Source organism: Myxocyprinus asiaticus, chromosome 6 (assembly GCF_019703515.2).
Source record: "Myxocyprinus asiaticus isolate MX2 ecotype Aquarium Trade chromosome 6, UBuf_Myxa_2, whole genome shotgun sequence".
NCBI classification, from domain to species: Eukaryota; Metazoa; Chordata; class Actinopteri; order Cypriniformes; family Catostomidae; genus Myxocyprinus; species Myxocyprinus asiaticus.
In genome coordinates, this window is record NC_059349.1 from 30,450,589 (window position 1) to 30,465,478 (window position 14,890).

The following is a 14,890-nucleotide window of genomic DNA, read 5'->3' on the forward strand; positions in this document are numbered from 1 at the left end:
TGTAAGAGTAACATTTAAAAATGGGCATTTCATTTAGTTTTGATGCACTTCCGGTTTAAGCCCTGCCCACAACCGGTTTTATCCGAATACAGAGACAGATACAGATAATTTTGTCATATGAACAGATACAGATACAAATACAGATAATGGCTTCGCTGCACACCCCTAGTGGTCATCAAAAATTCTAGGAAGCTTCTTTAAACAGAGTATGGGTTTAAGTCTTGTGTCCTGGCAAAATCTATCCATCATGGACTCATAATAATCCATACAATATAACTGGCTACACCACTCTTTCCTCTCCACTGATAGCCAGTTTTTGGTGAGCTTTCTCAATGTCTGCTGTTGCAAATGTATTAGATATTTTGTTTCCATAAATAAACTACTAACTCAAATTGATTATTGTGGGAGATTGTGGCATAAGAGTTGTCACAAAGATGAAACATTAATATCGAGCTTTTACCCAAGGACAACAACAGCTAAACCTTCACTGCTAATTAGAGCTGGATTTAGCATCATGGTGACATATTGATGGACAGGGATGGGAATTTCTGGAATAAAAGTGTGTTGTGAAAAATGTGTTTCCTGAAGTGAGAACATATTGATTCAGGTTATGCACCATTGAAGAAGACCTGCAGGACAGGGGCGTAGCTAGACTTCAGTGTCATCTGGGGCTTAGCCCACAGTAGTGTTGGGTTCGAGGCCACCTTAGTCAAGTCTGAGTCAAGTCCGAGTCTTTAAACAATTTAGTCGAGTCCGAGTCCAAAAGGGGCCGAGTCGGACTCAAGACCGAGTCCATAACAGGCAGAGTCCGAATGAATCTATGCAAAAATCTGATTAAAACTGTAACCGTGAACTCAACATCAATATTTTAAGCTTACTTCAACCTTCACAACTAAGAAAAACAATTTGTCAATATAAATGCAAAAAACAAATGATTATTATCCTGCTGAACAAATTTCAAAGTGGTTTCAGAATGAAAGCATATGCTTTAGGTGTATGAAGACAAAACTGTCCTTCAACACACTTCTTATAGTGTTCTGTTGACTTTTTCAATTATTTGTTGATTTTTCCCCTCCATTCAAACATAAACAAAGAAAGTGAATGCTGTGTTAGTCATTACAACCAGAGTTATTATTATTTCGAATTTTCATTTCATTTTCAATTTGTCCATTCAATTTAGTTTAGTTTGATCTAAAATTATGGGTGAAATACATTTAATGTAATTAATTAAATACATTTAATGTGTTTAATACATTTAATAAATGTTAATATTAAAACATTTAATGCCCATAAAATTAAATAAAACAACATAAAATAAAAACAGAATGGATCATATATCATTAAAAAAATATTTATATACTACAGTACTGCACTTCAAACTTTTCAGTCCTCCTGCTGTGTCTAGGTGTATCCTACTTCCCTAAAGTCAAGATAACATTTTTGACAAACTCACCTTGGGCTGACGTTTCGTTCTTTTCACATTATATTTAGTATGGATAATAGGTGAATAAAGACTTGTCCCCTCACTTGTGTTCTTCTTCATTGTATTTTTGACTTTTTTGCCATTGAAATGCAAGTGCCAGCTTTACAGGTAACACACAGAGGTTGCGCTACAAATATGTGATGGACTTGTACAATTTCCTTCATGGTCTATTTCATCCTTCATATTAGTTTAAATGTCCCTGATATGTAGTAAATTTGATTTTGTCTCGATATAGTCAACATTTTCAGTTAGAAATGACTTTGCGTAGTAAGTGTGAGTCTGATAAAACATTTTTAAAACATGTTCTATTTAATAATTTGCAGAGTTGGGGAACATACTTTTTAAAGTATACTTACGTTATTGACATTTCTGGATGAGAGCGACAGAGCACGTCTGGTGAATGGCGATCTCTTTCCTATACACACATACAGCATGGGCACGTGGGCGAGAGAGCTAAAAAAGTACTTTGAAAGAGTGCGTGCTGCTGCTCTCAGCCAGAATAATCACACATAAGGACATATACGTGTGAATCAAATGTGCAGTATCAAATACACAGAATGTATGATAGTACTAACTGTAGAGAGCACATCAATATGAAGACAAAGCCAAATCCCGGACATTTAGAGGCAATTTTGAAATCCCGGCTGGATGCTTTTTTCAGGTCTGAAAAAGAGGACATGTCTGGGGAAAAGAGGACGTACGGTCACCCTATGTTACATTATTTTTTGTTTGTTTGTTTGTTTTTCATTGCATCACAACTGTCATGGGCTTGGCTGGACTTTAAAAATATCCCAAGTCCGAAAGGCTCAAGTCCGTGACAAGTCCAAGTCCATTAAAATTGGACTCGTGACTCGGACTCGAGTCAGAGTCCAAACTCGAGTACTCCAACTCTAGCCCACAGGCCATATTATAATATAAAAATAAGAAGAATCCTTCCTTCCATGACTTAAAAAAATACCACCCTACCTGTCAAATAATGATTATATTAAGCGCAATACTGACACCGGTTCAGAACTTTATATTGTAGGGCTTTACTGGTTGTTTAGATCAGTGTTACTATCAGAAATAATTAATAATTATTTCTGTAGTTATTAATTAATATTTAAATTAATCAATTGAATCTAACTCATTAAAACCTCATATGGGGCTCCAGTAAATGTAGTGTGCTATGTTTAGGAGCAAGTTTGGTTATTAGCAATAATTAATAATTATCAAAGATAACTATTAATTATTAAAATCAATAGAACATTGATGAGAATCAATGTTAGTTTTTTTTTAATCCTTTGAATCAACAATTATCAAAGATAATCTTTAATTGTTAACATCGATGAAACATTAATTAAAATTAACACTAGCTTATTGATCCTTCAAATTCAACAATCATCAAAGATAATTATCAATTATCAAAAATCAATAGAATATTAATAAGGATTAACATTGACGGGGCACCACCCTGAAATCAGGGACTAATAACCAAATAGTATAACAGTCTCAGTATTAGATTGTTTTCTTAGGAAAATCGACATCCGAAGAATATCGATTTTCGGGAAAAAACAATGAATGAAGGTTTGAATCCGAGCACTGACATCCCGTCAGCATGACACAGGCATATGCAAAACAAACCAAAACACTTCTCTTTGTAATATAAACAAAGTTTATTTATGCAGTAATATCAATTAATAATTAATACAATGCAGTCAATAAACTTCCGACTTACAACTACAAACTAAACAGTGATATGATTAAATATGGAAATAAAAATAATCCTATAACACATAAGGTGTGTGTGTGTGTGTGTGTGGGTGTGTGGTTAGTACGAGAGAGAGAGAGAGAATTAAGTGACAGCCCTAAAGCCGATTTCATGATAGTGGGAGATAAAGCAGCTGTTAGTTTATCACTCAGAGACGCGGTGGACGGCTCATAAAAGTCCCGTGTTATTTGACTCTTTAATGGATGAACTCAGTTTCTATCTCACCCGCGATGGCGAAATTGCACAATCCACAATATAGTTGGACCACAATACAGTTGGACCACAATACAGCAAAACAAATTCGTGATAATTAATACCCTGAGTATTAATAATGAGCGGTCCGTAAACTGTACAAGCAAAAAACCTTGAAACACAAGAATAACACAGTATAATATTCTATCTCTGCCCAGACGTAAACCTCTTACTTGAATCACAGGAGGACACAGGTAGAATGTGTTTTCCTCCGTCCTTTAACTCTGACCCGGTTCCTTGAGGCTCGGGTGATGACGGGAGGCCGTTTCCTCACTCTGTTGGCGGGCGGTACGGCTGTTGATTCTCGGCGGGCTGGCGGAGAACTCAGAAATGTCGACTTGATTGAAGATGGAAGAGAAAGATTTAATCTCTTCACTTCTGTAGGCAAACGGATGAAGTTGCGAATTGCTCGGCAGTCTCCTTCGGATCCGTTAAGAGTGTTCGGTTGAACACAGAGTAATCTCAACTGTCCAGCGAGATGGAGACTGTATGGCCACAGTTTCAAGTCGGACGTTACTTCCTTGTGCCACGAGGTTGCACCTGAGAGCAGCGATGATACTACGTCTACACACTGCAAGCAAAGTTGCTGGAAGCAAATCCCGAAAGCATTTCAGAGGTATTTCAACTCCTGATGATGTCATGGTTTGAGATGCGTTCTGTTGTGTGCCTCATCCAATAGGAGTTGAGAGTTCTATCCTTTAGTGAGCAAGGCTTCATGGGATTTGTAGTCTGTTTTGGACTCCCTTTGTTTGATTTTGGCGCGATTTTTATCAGTATAATTTACGACTTGGAATGTGGGGGCTTGAGTTAGGTTTTTATGACTGTGTTAGGCCTGCCTTTGTCTTCTATCTGAATACATGAGGCCCAACAATATGAGCAAACATCAGGCGCACAATAACAGAATCAAACATGTTTTAATTTAAATTGTGGAGGATCAAAGCGAGAATTACAACTTGTTGGCTCATTGTTCACTGTGCAGAAACTAACGCTGACAATAAAATCAAAGTAATTTAACAATTTAAAATTTGCAATTGTCATTTAACATAATATTTTGAGAATAAAGTACAAATTACGAGAAGAAAGTCGAAGCATTATGAGATTAAAATCGTAATATTTTGAGAATAATTCGGAAGGTTAGTAACATCAAAGTGATGTGGTGGACAACAGCAAAGTGGAGCATCTGGGTCGTTACATACAACATCACTACCAGGGAGATACTGTAACTTGGCTATGCAACTGAGCTGAATTTGTGGGAAGTTTTTGCAAGCTCTCTGTTCATGAATGAGGTGTGCATTAGTACCGGAGTTTTCAACATCTGGGCGCCTGTCAAGGGAGGCATGAGATATAGGCTCGCACTCAAGTGAAGCGAAAAATAATTGGAACTGCTTTGGATTATATAAATCCATATCAAGATATTTTATGTGGTAACATCCCCCCTCAGTTACAGTATTGTTAAGAGAGGAAAACCCAATAACAATGCCACTTGGGATTGCATAAATCTGTCTGGTTCTTTCTCCTGAATAAACAAAATTTCCTACACAACCTCTGCAGAGTCTGGATACTAATAACTCTTCTGATGTGCCAAAAGACCATGGATTTCTTTATTGCTAAAGTATGATTTGACTACATCCTCCACATCCATCTCTTGCATTAATGAAGCTGCTGGCTCGGTGTCCGTTCTATCGTTGTGATAATGACGCTCTGTTTAGCCTAATATTGAGATTTGATTTCTACTATATTCTCACAATGCCACAATGCTACGACTTTATTCTAACAATTTTTACTTTATTCTCAAAATAATATGACCATAATCTCAAAATGCTATGACTTTATTTTAATAATTTTAACTTTATTCACATACGAAATTTAATATAATAATTCTATTATTCTCAAACTATTACGACTTTAATCTCTTAATGCTACAACATTTTTCTTGTAATTTTTACTTTTTTTGCAAAATATTACAACTTTATTATCTACATATTATTATTATTATTTTGCATTTTATTTAACATGGCAATAAAACGGCATCGTGGGATCACCGAGTAAAGTTAAAAATAACTTAAATTTTTAGAAACGCATCTCGAAACACCTGCGTTGGGTTTCATGACTGCTATTAAACATGATTCCAGGTTGTTTTTATCAAAGCACAATTTCAACGATTGATAAACGGTAAGACAGTGCCCCACCCCCCCCCCCCCCATTACCGTCAATTGTGTGTGAAGCTGACGATTAAAAAGACTGACCTTGAACCTGCTTCGTTGTCTCCTGACTTCTCCATTGCCCATGAACTTAGAACCTTTCTACAGTATTTCTCAGGATTAATTTTATTATTGAACAAACACAATGCTCTCAGTCAATCCAAAATGTTATTGAACCTCAAACCTGAATGTTTCACAAAGAAAAAGTGAGTTTTGTCTTTCTCAGGGGAATATATAAGTGTGCACAATTATTAGGCAACTATTAGTGAGCACAATAATTAGGCAACTAAATTACAAAAAGAATCTCTCACATCAACCCAATAATCTCAGTGATAGATAGCTAAATTAAAGGCTATGTTATAGACGCAGAATCTAGTAAGCAGAAATATTAAATTTACCTTGATATGTTTCTTCAAATTAGAGGCAGGATTAATGCTGATATCTGGCTTGAGCATGTTAAACTCACATGACACAATCAAGCAATTGGCCTTTTTCACTGCGAAAAGCCCTTTCAGGTGCGGCCATGATGTTCAGGTGTTGAAATGTGTTTGAGGCATCCTCCACATCCAAAACAGCTGGTGCCGATCTGCAGCTGCCTTTAAAGTTTTTTTTTACGTGTGATTTGATTTGATGGGAGTCACGAGACTCTCCCCAGTCATGTTGATAGATAAAAATAAAATCAGGACAGGGAAGTAGCGAACACAGACAGTGGGAAAATAGCGCATTAAAAATACAGTTACAGCACTTAAAAAATATTCAAGTAGAAGTAAAAGTATAAAAATTTTAAACTACTTAAAAAAGTACAATTCCTGGGAAAAATGACTTAATTACAGTAACGTGAGTATTTGCAATTAGTTACTTTACACCCCTGAATTTAATGTTGTTACATAAGGTATGTTGGGGAAAAATGCTTGTTAAATGAGCTGATTCATAAGTTTATGAGCCATTCATTTGTTAACGCTAGTCCTGCCATAAATCAATGATTAACTGACACTTGAGTTATGTAAGTGTGACACTCCTGTTCTACCCACTCCGTACGGGACTCAAACTGGCGTCTCCAGCATGGGAGGCAGGTGCGCTAACAAGGAGGCTAAAGGCTACAACCCTTAGTGTCAGTCGCTAGTGCACCTCTTGAGGTCAGGAGAGTGAGGTTTATACACATTGCACAGCTATTTATCAGCTGGCCACCATTACACTCACCCCCCTAAACCTCATTCCCATCCGGGTCACGGCACCATTGTTATACTCCTGTTCTACCCACTCTGTACGGGACTCGAACTGGCGGGTGCGCTAACAAGGAGGCTAAAGCCTTTAGCATCAGTCGCTAGTGCACCTCTTTAGGTAAGGAGAGTGAGGTTTATATACATTGCACAGCTATCTATCAGCTGGCCACTGTTACATAAGCAATATCATGTTGGTTGAATTATATATGAATTCAGCCAAGGAGCTTTAGTTGTGGACTGGATATAGCTATGCTTGTTCTCTGTCATTGGGATTAATAATATGCTCAATATGTTCTTGTGTGTTTTTGTGTCAACGGTTTAGAATGCAGACGTCAAAGAAACTATGCACGCTGTACATCATGTACAATTTCAAATCTGTCAAGACTGTCATGCGCAAGAGAAAGCATCAAACTGAAAGAGGAAACTGGAAGATGTAAGCTGTGAGTTGTTATTTTATTTGTTTATTTAGTCATTTTTTTTAAGATATGAAGGAATAATTGACTGTAAAATTACTGAAAATGAATGCGCATTTGAGGTGTTAATCAATGCGAAGTGCAGTGACCGTTACACCACAGGTGTGCATTAACTTTAAAAACTTGGACGGTTTTGATTATGTTTTTCTGCTTTTGTTTGTTTTCTCAACACATTTTCAAGGTTTTCATCTTGGGTTGATCACTTTCTGTATACCTTTAATCGAGCGATGCTGTGTTGCGGATGGTGGCATGAGAGAGAAATGGCGCATGAATAACATTCGTGAAGGCTGAACAGCGAGAGACGGATGCCGTTGGGAACCTTTAACTGTAAGTACTGAAACTATTTTTATAATGTTAAATAAGCAATATTTGACGATGGACCAATGCACCACCAAGTGTTGTGCATTCAAAGGTCTGGAATCAATAATTCCGCTCATCCAAAGATTATCACATACAATTATTTTAGCTGTTCTTCAGGGTTTTACTACATTAATATTAGCCTAACTGTACTATCCTTGTCTTTAGCAACCATTTTTTATTTTTTATTTTTTTATTTTTTTTAACAACAATGATTTCACTACAGTAATACTGCAGTATCCTTATAGTAACCATGGTTTTAATAAAATAATATTGTAGTAACTGACTGTAGTAATCATGGTTAATTTTGTGGTTCTGGTTTTACCTCATATACCATGGTTTAACTATGCTTACTAAAACCTTGGGTAGTTTTTGCAAATATCTGACAGTTTTTGTCTTTTTTTCTTTACTTTGATAAGAATTCTCAGTTTTGAATCCTGACTCCACTTCAAAGCTCGAAGAGAACTGGGTGCCTGTGTTTAAGGACAAGGTCCTGCACTTTGCCAACAGAGAGCAGTGGCTCTTCATCTGCTTTCCAATATGGAAACTATGACAGCAGGTATTGGGAATAAAGAAAATGATCTGTATTTAAGAGAATAGCAAGACTGTGCTGTCATTCAGGTTTAACTATTTTAATTATGTAAAGGAAATAGTTTACCCCAAATTAAAAGTTCTGTCATTACTTACTCGCACTCATGCCATTACACACCAAAGGAGAAACTGCTTTTATGTCCATTTTGGTGGTTGACAGACTGGTCACTATGTCCTGACATAGTATGGAAAAAAGGAATTTGAAGAACATTAAAACGTTTTTCAATTTTTGGTTCATTGAAAAAATAACAACATACAAGTTTAGTATGGCATGAGGTTAAAGTAAATAACTAATCAAGAGTAGCATTCATACAAAGAGTAAGTGATGATAAAATTTTCATTTTGGGGTGAACTATTCCTTTAAGAAACTTTACATAAATTAATTTCACATCACACATCCAAATGTCATAGCAGTCAAAGATTTTAACAAGACTTCAACTTTTTTAGTTTACATTGAACAATTGTACATTCTCATTTTATTTTAGACAAACAAGTTGACCACCTTTCTGGTCCATATTGTGCTCTCAACATTGATACATGATTGGAAGGAAAATGTTTGGACCAAGCTTCACAGGAACCAGGAAAGCCTTCATTGACATGCAGCCTGTAAGTTAACACAGACATTTCTAAAATCATAGAATTAAATACTTACACATACACATTTGCATGTACACATACCCACACTCCGTTGCATGATGCCCCATCATCAAAACTGCCCTTAGATCTAGCAATATCCTGAAAAATGAGTTGTACGTGTCGCAAACAGTATGCCATTGTTCAGCTGTTTCGAATTTTTTTTTTGGCTCGGAGTGAAGATTAAAAAAGAACTTCTCAGTCAATATGCCAGGGTCTTTAGGGAAGCCTTCAGAAGGAAATACAGTAACACTACAATAAGGTCCTAGGCCTATTTGTTAACATAAGTAAATGCATTTCTTGCCCTTGATTTATCTGCAGAGCACTGTACATGTACACTACTCATGTACACACGCTGTATAAATGACGAGAGAATTATCATTTTTTGGGTGAACTATTTTAACCACTGTGTTCACATTAATGCATTTCATAAATTTACATTAACCCAAAATATTGTTCATTGCTACTTTAATATAGTTAACTAATTTTAACAAATACAAAGTTATTGAAAAGTGTTACTGAAAATAGTAAATACTTTAGAAGAAGCAGTAGTAAGTCATGAGAACTGTCAGATGCAATGATTTTACTGCTCCTAAAAGCTTTTAAACTTGGTTGCATTGATAATGCATTGATACACAGTCATTTCTGATTTTACAGGTTGGTCCCAGTGGCTGATTTCCTGCACCGTGCAAAAGATGCCATTTTTCCATACACACTGATGCTTGGAGGAAACAGTCACTGCTTGCAAGCATTTGTTGTCATTCACTGAGAAGCGCTTCAACAAAATATATTGTGGGGCACAGTGGACATTTGCTTCAAAGCGTTCTACGTGTTAAATATTAATTACCCCAAACAGCAAATTTAAATTAATTTCTACTGACTGGAAACTTGTTTACCCAAAGAAATACATTTCTACTTTTTAAATTGTTATTGTAGTCTACCTGCCTCTCACTTATTGTGTGGTTGTGGTAAAGTGATTTTGATGACCAAGAATTCTGTTTAAAATTTTTAACAATTTGCATATATTTTAACCCAGCATGCTGCAATGACTTTGCAGCAAAGTTACTGCCGACAGCAGTCCAAACGTTGGGATAGTCATAAGGGGAGCAGAGGTTTATACTGATGTTTCAGATGTAAAGACAAATGTACCTTTAGGTTTTCTTGCATATATATATATATATATATATATATATATATATATATATATATATATATATATATATATATTCATTTGTGTTCATAGTCTTCAAGTATGTCTTTGTAGTCATGTTTTAATGTGTTTTAGTGTGGCATATTAGTTCAAAAAGGTTTTTATTTTTTTTTAATGTAAAAATTGCTAATTAAATAAGTAGCTAACAATTTTTGCAAATTCCTCTTAATTATGAAGTATGCAAAATGCTTTTGTCTTTGCTGCTGTCATTTTTATTTTTAAATTTTTGTGATGTTTCTGCAACAATGTAAACTTCACGGATACTATTTTCTAAACTTTATTTAGTGTTTAACATTAAGACCAAAATGTAACTGTAGTTCATGGTGAAATAATAGGTACTGATACCAAACCTGTTTCTTTGTCTATATAAGTAGGTGTTTTTGTTTTTCTATTTTTCTTGGACTCATTTTTATATGTATTGCTGTTGAAATGTTTAATGAATTTGTAACATTGTAATATGAATAAATATTTAGAATTTCTTGTTGAGTACACTTTTTATAATAAATAGGCTATATTAGGAAACTTGGAATATAAATTAAATGCATTTGAAAATCAAGTGTAACTAACATAAAAATCTGTGTTGGATGGGGGAGGGGATGAATAATAATGAAGTTGAATAATAGGGTTCAAAACAGTGTTACTATGAATGCAAATGTAGTGATTTTTACTCAATTCACCGATGACGTAGTGATTTTTGATCACGTGTCACTTAAGATGTGGTTATGAGTGTATCAGATGACCCCTCCCCCTTTGCAATATGGGGCACCAGTTAAAAATACTATCTTAACAATTTAAGAACACTCCCAAAAGAGCTGTTCGATAATTTAGAATTAATGTAAACTAGAGGGAGTTGGTCAGCTGATTTATCCGAAGAGAGTCTGGACAACTAGTAGAGTCTTTGATCATCAACAGAATGAAGACACAGTTGTAATAAAATTAATGAAATTTATTAACTATAGATATGAGTAAATACCACAATGATGAATAATGCTAATAATGAATATGCACTGCTAAAGGATAATAAACTAATAACCAAAAAGGAAAGTACTGAATTAAACAATAAAACAAATAAATGATTTGAATGATAAATGCAATGCTGTTGAACTGAACGTAGCAATGGGAGAGAATTGTATGGGAATGCTCCTTATGGGAAACCACCTAATCGCTCTGGCAAAATGGTGATAAATAATGCTTATTTATCATTAAACAAATGATATACCTATTATTTGTAACAAGATGACCCCAGGTAACTGTTATCTAAGCAAGTTAGAAAAACATATGCTGCAGGTATAAACTAATGCCAAGGTCTCTAGGAAGAGGTTTGGTAAGTTTATATTTATGTTCCACACAGTCGAGTGATCAGTCCGGCAATAGAGACGTCTTCCACTGGCGGTGCGGGTAGTGTGCAGTGGGAAGGGCGCAGAGTTGCGATCCAGTAGTCATTGCCATGCTGGGCTGGAGGATGCTGAACTTCGGTTGCGCCAAGAGGGTACTTAAAGAGTGGACTGGGCAGCTGGGTCAGTTGAATCTTCACAGGGTCCTTTGCAGGCTGGCTGCATCACTGAGGAGCCGAGTGGGACAGGCAATGTCTGCCGATGCAGAGGTCGTTTGTGGACTGGGCTGCACTGCTGGAGGGGCCGTAAGGACCAGATAAGGTCCCTCAATGCTGGGGCCCTTTTTCAGCTAGAGTGCGGCAATATAGCAATAAAGCAATATAAAAGTTTTTGCTCGCAAAAGCTTAACCTCAACTATCTTGTAGCCTCTTTCCTCGTCAGGTCAGAAACTCAGGACATGGTGTGTCTGCTAATGTGTCCTTCCCTGTCGAGTTGGAAATACAGGACAAGGGTGTGTCTATCCGGGGGACATATTTATCCCTTTCTGATGAGGAGGAGACTGAAATTTGGGGCCTTTCCGATCCTGGAGTGTAATTGGCCACTGGTGTCTGAAGTAGCCACAGTGTTGCCCACCCTAGTATGGAACTCATTTTCATAGCATAAAGTACAGTGTTAAAACAGTGTCTTTAACATTTTACCCATGCATTATTTCTTTACCAAACCTCTTTCAAATTATTAAAGGCATCGTATGGAACAGATAGAGATCAAACACGATAAGAAACGGTTAAGTCATCGACAATGCATTTGTTTATCTTTTAATAGGTCTGTCCCGTGAACTGTTGTGTTAACAGTCAATAACCATTAACATAAACTGTGCTTTGCATGAAGATAGAGTGGATGTGTTGCAGTTTATATTAATTTAAGGCCTCCAAACCTATAGAATAGATCTCTGTGGCTCTTCACTGCTGCTGCATCTGGGAGGTCCTGAAGGAATTATGGCAGTTCTTGCCTAAACCTTAGAAATGAGATTGGTGGGGCAGAAGGTCCCCCTTTCTGCCCTGTAAGAGGTGTCTGGCAGTTGTCTTAGAATCTTATCTGATGTTGCTGAACATTTGTTTAAGTTCATTCTCCAAGGATCCAGTCACAGTGAGGTCCATCTTCTTCCACACTGACAGTTAAAACAGTTAAAACCAGTTTATGGCCCTGCCATAAACTGGTCCCTGGAATGCCATCTTAACTGATGTTCACCACACAAACTTTAATACAGTGAAAAAGACACTCTATTAGCATAACAGTGTGGGAATTAATTTATGAATGTAACATCTCGCTAAATCATGGCTTCAGTGTCTGGTAGAGTATCATAGTCAGCTTACAGATGTATGTGCCCAACATGTGTATTCCTTGGGATATCTCCGTTCATTACAAATTATTAACTTCGGCAGGTTTGATATTGCTGGAGGTCTTGTTTAAATAATTCTGGTAACCCATAAGTAAAGTGTTACCACATAAACACGAAGGAATTACTAATTATTTTAAAGCGAGGATCGTGGTAACGCATTATTAATTAATGAATACACACTTGAATATATATTTAAAAAAATGCTTTTACAAAAAAAAAAAAAAAAAAAATTACATTAATTTTTTATTCATAGATACTGTAGGTTAATCTTACAAGAAGTGTTTCATTTTATGTAAAGTGCATTATTTTTTCTGAGTAACAATGGGTCAAGTTGAAAAAAAAAAAAGAATGAGTGTCACAGCCATCAAGCTTCTAATCCAATCAGGGTTCACCATATTCAATGCTCGTGCTGAAACTGAAAGAAGAGCGAGTGCAATTTTGCTCCGCCCTCCCGTCGATCCGCCTGCACGTGGTAAACATTAACATACTTTCTGTTCTGTTCATACCGAACATAGGCAAAGGAGGAAACATGTCAAATTATTTGATAAAAACTGTACATATTTACAGAGTGGACTGTCTAGGGCGGAAGTACACAAATAGGTGGAATCAGCCTCATAGCTGCACGATGGTTTTCTGTTGAAGTCTTGTGGAGATCAACACACTTGTCCTTTAGACGCATAATTTTATTATTTTACTTTATGTTAAGATATTAGTCTTTTAAAACATGTAGTAACTGTGAGCACCAGCAATTAAAAGCATTATCCTGCTAAAGGTTTGTAGCCTATGCAAGTATGTTCAATTTTATTTCAATGATTCATAATTCAATGCCAGAAAAAAAAGAATTTTTTTTTTTTTGAATGTCTGTGAATGTTTGTTTGATCTGTTTAATTAAATGAATAAAATGTAGGAACAAACACTTGAGTATTCATTACTAACTGACAAAGTAACATCTCAGTTACTATTAATGGTTTTTAATGTGTTTTCACTTTAGAATAATGGTCCAGATAACCTTTAACTCACAAGGAAGGAAACAGTAAGATCTCATTAATTAATAATGCGTTACCATGTCCCTCACTTTAGAATAATGGTCCAGATCATTAGTAATTCCTTCATACTTATGTGGTAACAATTGACTCATTACTTGGGTTACCAGAATTATATAAAAAAGACCTTCAGCAATATCAAACATGCAGAATTTAATAATTTTTTTAATGAACAGAAGAGATATCCCAAGGAATACACAGGTTGGGCACATACATCCCTGTATTTCTGTAAGGTAATCTAACTATGATCATGGCTGTAACCACCATAGACATCGAGGGGGGACATGTCCCCCCCACCCCATAATATTGGTCTACTGATATGGGTTTTTTCCATGGTTAATTATTACATTATTAAATTTGGTCCCCATCAGTCCTGAATATATGGTTACATCCTTGACTATGATACTCTACCAGACACTGTAGCCTTGATTTAGCGATCTGTTACATTCATAAATTAATTCCAACAAAGAACCCATGCATGATCTTGTTCACAATAAAAACATAATCATTCACATTTTAGACACATGTTAATGTTTTGGTTAGTAACTAATTAGTAGTTATTTTAAATTAGCCATAGTTAGTAGATAGTTCTCAATGAGGCAGATCAAATTCAGTAATTATTGATTACCTAACAGTGAACTACCTCAGTCATCAGTTCTCTATTACTTACTGATTGGTTAATCATGTCTCCATATTAGTTAATAGTAGTAACTAAAGTGTTAATGTAGTAATACTCATTAATCCTGTATTAATTCCTGCATAATTACCTATTAATGACGGACCATTATTCTAAAGTGTAACCAACCAACTTTACTGTAACTCAGAATCCCATGGAGCATTGCGATGTAAATAACATGGCGGCACACATACTGGCAATAACGTTAGTAATCGCATCTTATCCATCATAATCAATCTTTAGAAACATCTTAAAATCACATTAT